Source organism: Cheilinus undulatus, linkage group 20, assembly GCF_018320785.1.
Source record: "Cheilinus undulatus linkage group 20, ASM1832078v1, whole genome shotgun sequence".
Taxonomy (NCBI): Eukaryota; Metazoa; Chordata; class Actinopteri; order Labriformes; family Labridae; genus Cheilinus; species Cheilinus undulatus.
The window spans coordinates 13,157,617-13,172,090 of record NC_054884.1 but is presented as its reverse complement, the minus strand read 5'-3'; the positions used below and the strand labels follow the sequence as shown (position 1 = coordinate 13,172,090).

The window sequence follows — 14,474 nt, the reverse complement described above, 5'->3', positions numbered from 1 at the left end:
AAGCTTTTGAAGGTCAAAGGTTGAGGTCGTTAGGCCTCATGTTTATCCTGTTCTTGTGAATGTTATCTCAAGAATGATTGAGGGATTTTCCTCAAACTTTGCAAAAAATCCACTCTGAAACAAAGATGAATCGAGTATACTGTGGAGGTACAAGGTCAACGGTCTCTGCATTCCAAATATTGAGAGAACAATAGTTTAAGGATGCTTTAAAAGGTTTTTTTTTTTTTTTTTTTGGGCAAATTTGACCTAAACCTGCCTGTGGTCTTGAATGTAAACTTTTAGATTTTGGATATCAAAGTCCAACCGTTATTTTATCATTTCATTTTATGCATAAATGTAGCTGCACTACCCTGAACTACTTCTGTAACCCTGTGTTTTAAAAAGCATGCACATACACCATTAGAGAAATAAAGTGCCTACCAATCCCACGAAACACTCCAGTCTGTATCTGAAACCACCACTGTGCTTTGACTGTCCAGCAATCCTTTACCTTGTGGTAGCATACTGCTGGTAGTTGTAGTTTGCATTTATAACAGTGCTACATAATTTGACATTTTACTATATCAAGATGGACCCCCATCCCCCCTCAATTGGATGTGGACATTTTTCAAGAGATCTGGCAGAAAATTTTTTTTTTTTTTTACCAAGTCAAGGCAAATAATGTGGCTATTTGAGTTTTGTGCAAGAGAACTTCTTTGACTTTTCTTTCCACACTTGATACAGATTTTTCTCGGTTATCAGAGTATGTGGTAAGTTGATTGCTGAAGAAACTTTAAAATCTATTTTAAACTCCTGTTGAAATGGCTTCATCACACCAAAAATGAACCCAATCGATACTGTGGCCCATCAACATCAGTACCGTCTACTTTCAGGGATGGAAAGTTAAAGAGAAAATTGTACTTTATATGGAGTTTTGAAGATCATAGCAATAAAACTGATGGTGTCAAACCTTGGCTCATCTTTCGGGGCATTGTGTCCTCCAAAAATATTCATGAGACATAGATTTGGGTATCAAATTGTGTCTGGGACAGGGGAGCCTCTGATTTGTAACTCTGTAAGGCATAATGGAGGAAGATGGGATAGTAGAGAAATTTAATGTCACGACATTTGAATCTGCATTATCATCACCACAGAAAGGCAGAATAAATGCATTATCTTTGCATATATTTGCTGAATACTAATCGAAGCATTCATTTCCTGACTTTTGGAAGTTTGAATATCTGACCCTATTTCATGTTTGTCTTGTCATGGGTTTTGCTGATGATTGACCAACAAAAATGACCATCGGACATGCTCGGAGAAGTGGAACAGCATGTTCTGCTGTGAGACATGAAGACTGGAAACATGGAGTTAATATTATTGGGAGGCAATGTTTGGTTGGCTGCATTTTTGTGTTTATGTTTGCAAAGGTTAAAAGTGCTGCAGGGATAAACTGTACATTCACAAAGTATTCTGACCCCCTACACTTTTAAAATTCTGTTCTTTTGCAGCAAGATACTACAACCCTTTAAATTTTTTTTCTCTCATTAATCTACAATCATTACCTCATTTTGAAAAAGTAAAAATATATTTTTTTGCAAATTGATTTAAAGGGACCAGAAAATCTTGTTCCTCACAATCTGAGGGTTTGTCAAATGTTTTTTGCAAACTCCAAGTGGGTTTTCATGTATTTGCAGTGATGGTTGTCCCTCTGGAACTCTGCTCCATCTCCACACAGGATCTCTGGAGAGCCACCATGGAGTTCTTGGTTGGCTCTCTGACATAGGCACTTCTCCCCCGACTGCTTAGTTTAGCCAGGCGACCAGTTCTTCTTCTATTAAAGATGCCGCTGTGCTCTTGGAACCCTTCAGTGGAACTGATTTTTTTGTAGCCTTCCCCAGATCGGTGCCTTGCAACAATCCTGTCTCTGAACTCTGCAGGCCTCATGATTTGGTCTTTAGAAATTCTCAAGAGAAATGGGAGGCATATTTTTCAAATACTGATCATTTATTTTGTCAAACAACATCTAAACCCCATTTCCTTTCTGAGCTCCCAAATGGTAGCCTTTTGCCTTACAGCTTCTAAAATGTAGCATTGTCACTATCCAGGAAAGTTGTATCATTGGCCTTCTTACACCTTCCTTTTCACTCTTATTGAATAACTTAATCACATTTTCAGGCTTCAAATGTAAATTGAGGGAATCACTGGAAACTGGTGGCGGGGCTTGATAGATGTCACTTGTATACATATTTTTTGTCCATGTCAATGACCATGACTCAAATGAAGCAGGAGCACATCTAGGTCCAGCCCACAATCAAAACATCAGAGAAGGCCAAAATAAAAATAAAAATTGCCTTTGGAGAATATGTAAATGTGTTTGCTGAATTGGAATCCTTCTTAATTAAACTGTGTGTCCTTGTCTTTGTGTTTCACCTTTGCTGAGTCATGACTGCCCATCACACCACCTTGACTGATTGAACAGCCAGCAGCCGCTCCTGTGTCCGGGCAGGCCTAGACTTGCCTTGAACAATGATTAGTCCTGCTTGTCTTACAGGGGACACAATGGTCCCCTCCTCTCTGCCAGGCATCACTATTGACCCATCGCTAACTATCTGGAACTGAATGAAATGTTGAAGGAGAACTAGATTGTTTCGTTACAAACAATAAGAAAAAGCAATGTGGGAGAGCTGCACTCCTCTAATGACTGTAAGGAATATACTCACAACTTCAAATGGGACGGGTGTGTATTGAATTAATCTGTAAAAACTGGGGTATAGTTCCAAATGCTCCTTTTAAAAGCAGTCTGTAGAAAGTTCAGCTTGTTTTCTTTAAACCATAACTGTCATAATATAGATTTCTGGTCCTGATGCGTCTCCCCCTACTCTTATTCCTCATGTTTCCTGTGTCTCTTCAGCTGCCCTGTCTAAATGAGCCAAGAAGCAATGAAAAAATGAGCAACAGCAGAGAGGGGTCTGGCTCTCAGATCATTCATCTCTCACAGCCACTTTCAAAGACATTCATCTGAGACAACACAAAAGAAGTGCCATAATTTGCCAGTACAGGGTATTTCTGCTTTTAGATTTTTTTTAAATTAAACTTTATTTATAAACAATGTTTAGTTCCTGGGTTGCTGAGGTGTCCACTCCTGTTGCACATCACAGCACAAACTTTATCGCTCTTCTTTTGGTTTGCCATTCGGTTTGTTTGCAGTTGTGACTGCTGTGCGTGCAGAGCACTATGTGCTTTTACTGGCCAGTGTCACTGTAGTCATGAAACAATTCGCAGAAAGCAGGACAAAACTCGAACATAATAGTCTGTCTATCAACTGGAGACAGACCAACAGACTTTCTGGGGAAAAGATGGGTCCCAAAACCCTACAGCTGTCGGGTCGGGCTATTATTATTATTATACTGAAGACGTGTGACCTCAGCTAAAGCTCTGTCCTGCACCAGGCCCAGGAAAGGGTCCAAGCACGCTTAAATACTGTTGCTTTATCCACATTAAATCATTAATGTTGTTTTGATTATTTTTTCAATATTGGTATGTTTATTAAGCTCAGCTGAGACCAAAGATTTGCTACATAACAAGATCATTTTATAACATTGCTGGGGACAGTTGCAGCTGTGTGAACTGAGTCGTGTGAACTGTGATTCAGTCAAGCTGCTTACAGCTGGTTTTAGAAAATTGCAATCAGAGTAATGTGAAATTGAAATTTCATTCTGAAAGCCTAAAAACCAACAATTTTGGTTTGAATCAGAGTATATTAACTGGGTAAAAATTGTGATTATCTCTCTTTGTTTGAATAAACTTTTTCCAATCAGGAGTTAAGATTTTTTTGGCCATTCCTGAACACTTGTATGAGACGCTTCCTAGATGAATGTGAAATGTATCCCATGCAATGGGTGTATGAAAGAGCCTATCAGGCATGTCAGGTTGTTGTTTGGTGGCTTTAAATGAATTTAGGAGAATATTACAATTGGATTTTTTTCTCATCCAGTGTGTAGAAACTTGACTAAACATGAAAACTTCATTCACATTAACATCATGGTTAAAAATGGAAATAAAGATATAAAAAGATTCAATATCTTACATGCACATGTAACAAAACTACAAATTACTCGAGCATTTTTTCTCAATACCTTCTAAAATATATTGCTATTGTCTCTATGATAACTTAAAAGACTCACAGTATTGTCTGTCATATGCCTCTCAATGGATAGCAATAGATTCTCTCGTCAGCTGTCTAGCTGAACTGGCTGCAACTGTTTACTCATTCCCCCAGAAATGGAGCCCGCCCGCGAAAGTTAAGTAAGCCAGCCCAGGAAAGTGACGAACGCCACAAGGCCCCACAATACTTCAACATGATTTTTGAAGCTACGCTGTTGTTTTTGAATCATTTCTGACATGTCATTAGCATACACTTGCCATAATATTTTATGATAGTGTTATGAGGCTAATTAGTATGCAGCATTAAAAGACATAGGTCTTAGCATTGATCCCTGTGGTACACCAATAGTAAACATAATGGTTTCCTTTACTCTCCATTTTTGTACCATCCAACTTGTTTTTTCCTACTCAATTTTTCTACCTTATTTCCATGGACTATTCCACCCTGGATCCTTTATGTGCTTTGTTAATATCAGATAATTCCACAAAATTAATCAGCTGAGACATAGCCCGTACAGGATGGGGGGAAGCCAGAGGAGGGGGGTCATGTACACTTGCATACACAGACAGAGAGAGCCAACGAGAGAATTACTAACCATCACATAGATCCTCAAAGGGCATTCAGGGGAAAGAGTATTGTTAGAGTGATTACTAATGAGATGTGTGTGTGTGTAGGTACCACCTTGTGTGCGTGTGTGTTGTTATGTGTATTAATAACTGGTAGCCAATAAGTGGAGGAGGTCTTCAGTGCGGCTGGAGGGCACATGGCAAGGAAAAGGAGGAATATCCTCTGGAGATGACAGGGGAATGGGTGTGTGTGGGTCTGTGCAGGCGGGGTAACACAAAGGAAGTAAGTCTTATTAAAATGCTGTATAAAATCTGTTTGTTCCCCCTGGTTTTCCCCTTGATAATGTATAATCTCAGAAGAGTAGCATGCAATCTGATGATGGTGTTGCTCAGGACTTTTTGTACTTTAAGGCAGCAAACCCAACAAAAGACTCGTTGGATAATTCACAGAATCTCAACAAATGTTATCTAAAGATGATGTACAAAAAGAACAGGCCAGAGCTCTGTTACAATACCCATCCAACTACTGTTTGAATGAAAGCATGAATGACAAAATCACCATCGCTTGGCCTTATAATAAAATATTACTTGTTGATTCTACAAGTTATTTGTTCCTAAATGCTACAAATACCTTTTGCTGGCAACATTGGCTCCTTAAGAAGGCTGCTAGAAAGTAAAAACCAAGAGGGATACTTCATCTGTTTTGTTGTCTGACTCTGTCTACATATTTGGTATTTTGAGATTGTGAATATTCTGGACTCAAAGTTGAAAATAATCATGAATTTCCAAACTGTTTTACCAATTGTTCCAGTACCATATGAATTGAAAGGGGGGCAGCCGGAATTTCTAACAGCAAACAACAATCAAAACAACAGCAAAAAAAGTTATGGGATTTGGAATATCATTAACAGAGGCGACTGGTCAATAGAGGGAGCTAGAGAGCTCTTGACAAGGACAATAACAGACTTCCACTGATTAAAGGCTTATTGAAAAAAAATAGAGGGAAAATAGGAAAATAGATATTCAGGGCAAGAAATACAATCCCACATTCCAAAAAAGTTGGGATATTGTATAAAATGTGAATAAAAACAGAAAACAGTATTATGCAAAGCTTTATTATTCAATGGAATATGGCACAAAGACAAGATCTTTAATGGTCAAACTGATTAACATAATTTACTTATTTCCAGGAATTACATAACCTGACACGCCAAATGGATTTGTTTCACACTTCCATCTGGAAAACCTTCGATATACAGCGTTTGGGAAAGGGCAGAGCCTTTGAAAAAAAAACTCAGGGGGTGATTGGATAAACGTTCTGTCTGTCACATCTTAACAGGCCAATCAGAGCAACAAAACATGTGACGACATCGCCGCCACCGAGATGCACTTGTGCAGCTACTGAGGAATAAACTCCATATAGAACTGCATGAACCACGTGGATTATACACGTCAGTACACGACTTTTATCATTTTTTAAAAGAAAACAACTCACTGCTGTTTTTTGTTCTTCTTTTAACAAATATGTCGTCAAGTTCTGATAAAACTGGCGCTTTAGCAGCATCCACGCTAAGGTCTTCCGCCATAACGGCACTGGCCTCTTGTTGCTGCTTGCTTACGTCACGACTCCACCGCGCCCAAAAGTACTGCCCCTTGTTGCTGATTGGTCCTGTCACTTTCTAACCGGGCCCAAACAGTTTGGATGGGAGCTTTGCAAGATGGATTTGGCAGTGAGAACAAGAAAACGGGTGAATCCATCTGCTTTGCAAGGTTAGGAATTACACACATATTCTGAATTTGATGCTTGTGAAACATTCCAAAAAAAGTTGGGACAGGAGCATGTTGGCCACTGTGTTACATTATCTTTTCTTCTAACAACATTATGTAAGCATGTGGAGACTGAAGACACTTGTTGATGTATTGAAGGTGGAATTATCTTCAAGTATAGTGCAAAACCACTGACTCACTGTACGCAAAACAAAAATATAAGCTTGACAGATTCCTCGCTAACTAGCAAAATAAACATTTACTCACAAATACTATTAACATATAATCTTATTTTTATTTATTTATTATTTATTTTTAACGCCACATAATTGTGCTTATATGACATTTACTACCTAAACCTTCATGCACTTTAGAAACGGCAGCACTTGAAAAATTAATGAACAGCAAGCTAGCTATGCACTTGAGTTTACACTGCGATATGGCCATAGCCCGCTAGCATAAAGCTAACACATTAGCTTGAAAAAAAACGAGTGGCTAATATCATCTAAAACTCACATTTAACAACATTTATAATCACTCAGTCACTTGTGGCATTTCTACCATAGTTCATGAATTAACCTGCTTGTATTTTGTACCACTTAAATGTGCTTTTACACATTTTTATTAGTGTATTAATCTGAGAACAAAGACAGTAAGTCACACAGTTGTAACATCATGTATTGATTTTAGAGACTGGAGACACTTGTTGATGTATTGAAGGTGGAAGTATCTTCTATTGTTGCCTGATTTACATTTCAGACTTATTAATAAAAACTACAACACCTGCATGTGCAGGTGCATCCCAAAAAGTTAGACTAAGTTGTTATTTTCCCACTTATTAAGTCAGGAAGTGAAACATTCTGATATTCTGGATAAATCTCATGCAAAGTGAAATATTTCACAACTTTTTTTTTTTTTTTTGATTACAGCTCACACAAATAAAAAACACTATCTCAAAGTAGTTTTCAGATCAATGCATTCTGGTATCAATTGTCAAGTTTATCAAGTTAAAAAAGTCTCCTTAATTAAAGTAGTCATGCTAACGTAACTAACAGCATTTGCCATTATGTGTTAGCACGAAGCTAATGAACTAAGGTGGCCCATCTGTCAGAGATTGCAAGCCCCCTGCAGAGTCCTGCACCAGCTTTCACTGCTCATTAATGACAGTTTTGGAGAAAGTTTGAATCAGTTTTGTCAAGATGTAATATTTAAGTTTAGAAAAATGTCTTTCTCATGTAAAGAGTACAGTCTTCAATATGGGTTGTTTGAAATAATCTCTTCTGAGACAACTCATTTTTCAAACATCCATAACCAAGTAGTCATTTTCACACATGTATATTGCAGAATATAACGAATCAATATGGTAGAATTTAAGCCACAAAATATGAAGCTGTATGAGGGGAAGAAATGAAATAGAAACCATATAAAATGATTCAGTGAGCACAGAGGAACAGGCTGAGGAGGTTTATCAGCAGGAGTCCAGGTGGTGGATAGGACCATGTGGTTTCATGGGGGCCTATAACGTTACTCTCCATCAGCTCTGTCATAGGTAAGATCATCAGACAGGTGCATGCTAGGCCTGCCTTACCCCCTCCCCCCTTAACTCTCTCACACACAAACACACCCCTCCCCCCCTTTTGCTTGCCCTCCTTCACCTGATGGTCTGGGTGCTGAGTCTGAGGAGAGCGCATGTGTGTGGTGTGTTTAAGTGTAGGGTTGATCCAGGCACAATGAAGGGAGAGGGTCTGTCAGTGACCACCTGTTGGCCAGCTGTCAGGGTCCCATTTCAGGGTCGCCTTTCCATTTAGACAAAAAACAGGAGATGAAGCAATGTATTTATTTATCAATTTATTTACCTGTGTCTGTTTTCATGCATGCACACATGAACATTATGTTTTCTCTGTCAGACTAGGGGCGTGCTGGAAGACGAAGCAAAGTCTGTTAGCATTATGATGTAACGTTTTTGCACTTAATAGAAGTGTATGCTATCGAATGGCAGTAATGCTCAAAACTGCTAGCTGCTGTTCCACAACTACACCATATAGACAATAGTATTCCACCGCCTGACCATAGCACCAACGGGGACTATAATAGCATTGTGGCCCCCCTTTTGCAGCCTACACTCTTCCTACAAGGCTTTCCATGAGATTCTGAAGTGAATGTGCCCATTCATTCTGTAGATCATTTATGAGGTTAGGCACTGATGTTGAATCTCCATTCCAGTTCAAACCAAAGGTGCTTGATGGGGTTGAGGTCAGGGCTCTGTGCGGGCCAGTCAAGTTCTTCCATACCAAACTCGTCAAACCACGTCTTTAAAGTAAATCTTTTGGGGCACAGTCATGCTGGAATAGAAAAGGGCCTTCCTCAAACTGTTGCCACAAAATTTGCCCTTCACTGGAAATAAGGAGCCCAGCCCAAACCCCGAAAGACAGCCTCATACCATTTTCTCTCCTTCACCAAACCACACAGTTGGCACAGTGCAGTCAGGAAGGTAACGTTCTCCCAGCATCTGCTAAACCCAGGTTTACTCATATGACTGCTGAACACAGAAGCGTGATTCGGCACCCCACAGAAAACGTTTCTGCTGCTTCACAATCCAGTGTCTCCACTCAATTCAACACTTGTTCACGTTATTAACAATAATGTTTATAATCTAAAATATTTTTAAATATTCTGATTTTTAAAAATCAAACATCAAGACTTTTGTTTAACAGTATAGTGCAAAACCACTATTAACTCACTGTCAAGGGGGAAAAGCAAAACAAAAGCTTTCAGACAGATTTCTTGCTAACTAGCAAAATAAATATTTACTCACAAATTACAATTAACAATTAAAACATTTAATGTAGGCTATAACAGTGTTAATGACATTTTAGTATCGTATTTTTCGGAGTATAAGTCGGTCCGGAGTATAAGTCGCATCAGTCAAAAAAATGCGTCATGAAGAGGAAAAAAACATATATAAGTCGCACTGGACTATAAGTCGCACTTATTTAGTGTGTTTCTAACACACTGTTGTCCACGCTCTGATAGAGAGGTGGTTGCGTTGCATGAAGCTGTAACACCAGGAAGGCTCGCCTGCAAAGTCATTTATATTCCTCTCCATGGCAACTACCAGGGCGTGGAGACGTAACTGCACCGTTGACAAGCCTCTCCCGGCAGCACGTTGTTCAAGCCCCCATCTGTGGGCTCGTTCCTCCTGCTCTGGCCATCTTGCTTTCAGCCCGTGTTTAGCTTTCTTTGTGTTCTTCATTGCAGTAAAAGTAACCTCTGCTTTCCGCCCGTCCCTCACAAGTTTCTCACTCACTCCAAACTTTTTTTCTGTTTTCTTTAAGTTAATGTTTCAGTTAATTTTTTCAGTGGTACAGGAGCAGCATACTAGTATAGTTGTCACGAGCCTAGAGCACCCTCTAGCGGCTATAGACGGTAATGTTTACTCCTTGGTTCATGTCAGTCAGTATGGATTAACATTTAAAAACATGTTAAATTATATATATATTGATATATAAGTCGCACCAGACTATAAGTCGCAGGACCAGCTGAACTATGAAAAAAAGTGTGACTTACAGTCCAGAAAATATAGTATTAAAGGGATATTTCAACATTTTGGCAAATTTGCCCATTGCCATAATCCCTATAGTCTTAGTAATAGGTTCGTTAACTTTAGTTGTCCGTGCAAGCTATTTTTAAATCAGCTGCCGAGTTCGGAGCTGCTGTGCCAACTCAATGGAGTCTTATGGTATTCCAGCTTTTCCTCATCAAACTCATCAAATACACAATACAACAACTCCAAAACGCTCTCGTGGACCAGTTGTGACCTGCACATTCACCACGCTATGAAATAATAACGTATAATTATTTAACATTATGACACATGAAGCAAATACTCGGAACTACTTTCCGAGTAACCCACAGGGCGGAGTGACACATTGCGCGCCTGTGGCAGTACCGTAGTTACTTGGTAGCTCCGGCTTTGCATTTAGCTTTAAAAGCATCTCCGTCTCATAATGTTCCATGATTATTTCATAGCATGTTGAATGGAGAGGCATCTGGCTGCAGCCCCCGAGCAAACCTCTATGCGGGGGCGTTCGGCTGGAGACCTCTATGGTGGGACGGAACCTCTATGCTGGGGCGTGACGTATATTACCCGCGATGAATTTTCAGCTCTATCTGCTTGCCGACAGGCTGACCCTAAATCTAACCAGTTGGGTTTTAATGCCTAAAACCAACCAGTTGGATTTAAATGCCTAAACCGAACCAGTTGGGTTTTAATAGGTGGGTCGGCGTCTGCTACTGCACGGTCCAGTGTAGACCCCTAAGTTGGGGCGTAGTCCAGCATACAGGGCTATGCTAATGTGTCATAAGCACAGCAGTGTAGTCATGCTAACAACAGCTAGATCATGCTAACAACAGCTAACACGCTGCACGCCCCAGCGTAGGCTTGGGCAATGTACATCACACCCCAGCGAAGAGGTTTTGCCCGGCGTAGAGCTCTCCAGCTGAACGCCCCAGTGTAGAGGTTTGCTTGAGGGCTGCAGCCAGACCCTCTTGGGTGAATGTGCAGGTCACAACTTGTCCAGGAGAGCATTTTGGAGTCGTTGGATGGCGTATTTGATGAGTTTGATGAGGGAAAGCCAAAAATACCATCTATCTCCATAGCGTTAGCTGCGCAGCTGGTATATCAGTCTCCCCAGTTCTAGAAAAAGCTTGCACTGACAACTAAAGGAAGTGAACCTACCTACCTACTAAGACTATAGGAGTTATGGCAATGGGCAAATTTGTCAAAATGTTGAAGTATCCCTTTAATAAACGTATTTTTAACATCACATAATTGTGCTTATGTGACATTTACTACATCATCCTTCATTCACTTTAGCAACAGCTTACTGTAGCTTTAACACAGCACTTTAGGTATAAATGGACAGCAAGCTAGCACCTGCTAGCATAAAGCTAACACGTTAGCGTGAAAAATCAAGTGGCTAATATCATCCAAAACTCAAATTTAACAACATAATCACTCAGTCACTTGTGGCATTTCTCCCATAGTTTATGAATTAACCTGCTTGTATTTTGTACCGTTTAAATGTGCTTTAATCAGTGTATTAACCTGAGGACAAAGACGTCACCCAGTTACTAGCGCGTTCTGACGTTCCTGCTGCTATCTAGCTCTTTAACCCCTAGCCCAGAACTAAAAATTCTTGTCACTGTGTGTGTAGAGCACCATCTCCTGGACATACTGAGTATAGCATATAAGTGTGACAGATATTGGTTATTTAGTGACTTTCTATTTTATAAAATACACATGAATTTACACAAAAAAATACACTTTAACATTTTTAAGGACTATTGACCAACATATAACTTTAAATAGAGTGCAATTTCAAGACCTGTACATGAGGCTTGCATGCAGCTGCTCGGCCATGGAAACCCATTCAATGAAGCACCTGCCATACAGTTTTTGTGTTTTGTGCCAGCTGTGGTATGCTCTTCACAACAACCCATTTGTATCACAAATGTTTGCAAATGAAGACTGAATTCAATAATTATCAGATTTGACCGAATACTTTTGTCCATATAGCTTATTAACAATCAGTAAGTTCACATGACATTTTAAAGAAGTTGATTTATTGTGTTTGTCTGACTAAAAATTGACTTCTTGTAGGCTGAAATATGTTTATGTCAAGAAATTACCGAGGTGAAAATACCTTCCTCTGGAACTGAAAATACAAATTGGATTATGATATCAGGCAGAAAATGCAGCAAAACTTTAATTTTCTTCCTTAATTAAAGATCAATTTGAAATAAAATGAGGCAAGGAAAGGAACAAAAAAGGAACAGGTCAGAGAAGTACCTACGAGGTACCTAAAGTGCCTCGTTTGATGCTGATCAATGGTTCGTGGATACCATCCTCTTCATGTCACATTACCATCTCTATAGGAGCCGTGATGGAGAGTCGAGAGCACTGGAGGGGGGAGGGGTATTGGGAAAACCAAGTGATGAATGAGTGATGGAAATTGGGAGGCATGAAATGAACAGGAGGACGACGTGACAGGATGAATCTGGACTGAAGCAAAAAGGAGAAGAAGTGTATGCGTGTAAGAGGGGTGGGTGGATGTGTGTGTGTGTGTGTGTGGGGGGGTAATTTTCTTTAAGGAGTCTGCAGGGGATGGGGGTGGCGGTGAGACGGGGGAGGGGGTCTAATAGCTTTGGGTGCAGCATCTATTAGACAAAGCACCCACAGATGACAGAATAAGATGAGCCCGTGGATGATTTTTCAGGACCTGAATGTCGGCGGGTCATTAATTTGTCTCTATTAGTTTCTCCAGCAGATTTTAGAGTGCCAAAAAAGAGGAGGGGGCTAGTAATATTAGATCACACAATGTCACATGTGTAGTATATGACACTTATATCTCATTAAGATCTGCATGAAGCAGTAATGTTATACAAATGTATGAATATGACAGTCTGCTACTGATAAACCCAGAGAGATGTATCGGTTGACACTGCAGCTCCTGTTAGCTCCAGAGGGCTTTGTAGCCTATAAAGCTTCTTGTTTTTGTGCCCTAGCTTGTTATCTTACTCCTAATACTATTTGAAATGTACATTTTACACAGTTCACAGCAGAAATAAGGTGTTAAAACCAAAAATTACAACTACGTAACTGCCCACACCATGAGCAGAGAGACACGTTAGCCATTAGCTTCTTAGCACAGTGGAGCATTTAGCAGCTTAAGAGCCAGATGTTTGCACAGGTGTTCATTGAGATGAGGAGGACATTTTGGTCAATTGCTTGCTAAAAGATTACTCTTGATAGATACAACTAAGCTAAGAGCTATAATTAAGCTATATTTTATTAAGTAGAGTCTGCTAGCAACAGCTTGCTAACAAGCCTAAACTTGCCATTTAGAAAGGCTCCAATTTTCATGTTGCGTTAACAGCTCGCCTATAATGCAACTTCGCTAAAGTATCAAGCAAATGAACTGATAATTATCAATCATATTGCTAGTATGAGGTGGGGTTTTATTTTTTCTTTTATGTCCTGCATGCAATTTGTAGTGAGACTGTATATTAAAATGGAAAGAGTTGGCACTGAAACTTGTGAAGATTGTGCCATGCTTAACGCCTCTTAGGATCTAAACAGGTGTAGTTAAAGCTCACGTAACATGACTTAAAACATTATTTAGTAAACTGTGTTTCTTCATATTAGGTTGTGATCTAACCTGACATGGAAGATAGACAGTTTCACATATCAATGTCATGGTTTCCATGGCATGGGATATATGAGGTATGGCTATAAGGCTAAATAATCAGAGTGGGCTTATAAAATGGATTATTCCATGTAGTTCACAGTAACACTGAGTTTTATATATAAAGGTTGGGTTTTCACACACAACTGCTGGAGGGGTGTGCCATAAGTGGTTGGTGAATTGTTAGTGGTAAACCATCATCTACTCATGATGGTTATTTTAATTTACCTACCAGGTTAAAAACCCACAGCTCTAGGTGAGGCTTGAACTCACAACCTCAGCATCACTGCTGGTTACTGTCTTAAAGTACAACACACTGACCAATTGCACCACTAGAACCAGACTATAGGATAACAGGGTAATGTTGGTATGGATTTCTTTCTTGTGGGACAATAAATGTGCATACTTTTATTTGGTTTTGTTTGATCATAATTCACTAACAGGATAGCCAGTGTAGTATAAAAGGAAAAAAGAAGACCTCAAACAAGTGGTCAAGTTAACTGAAATATTTCATCTATTTATTTGAACCTGGAGTGGGACAGACATGGATGTCATGAAAAAGATCATTATAACTATGTTCTTAGGATTAACATTGTTAGTAATATAAAATCCCAATACAAAAAAACTTGGGATAAGTCCACACCAAACATCAGGCTCCAGTGGCGCAATCGGTTAGCGCGCGGTACTTATAAGACAGTAACCTGCAGAGTGATGCCGAGGTTGTGAGTTCGAGCCTCACCTGGAGCA

The 14,474-nt window shown here is 39.6% G+C and overlaps 1 non-coding gene across 1 annotated transcript; it reads left to right on the top strand.

Annotated features, from left to right (window-relative positions):
- The first annotated feature begins 14,380 nt into the window (after positions 1-14,380).
- trnai-uau lies at positions 14,381-14,474 on the top strand. Its single transcript has 2 exons — positions 14,381-14,418; positions 14,439-14,474. It is a non-coding gene; the product is annotated as a tRNA-Ile (tRNA).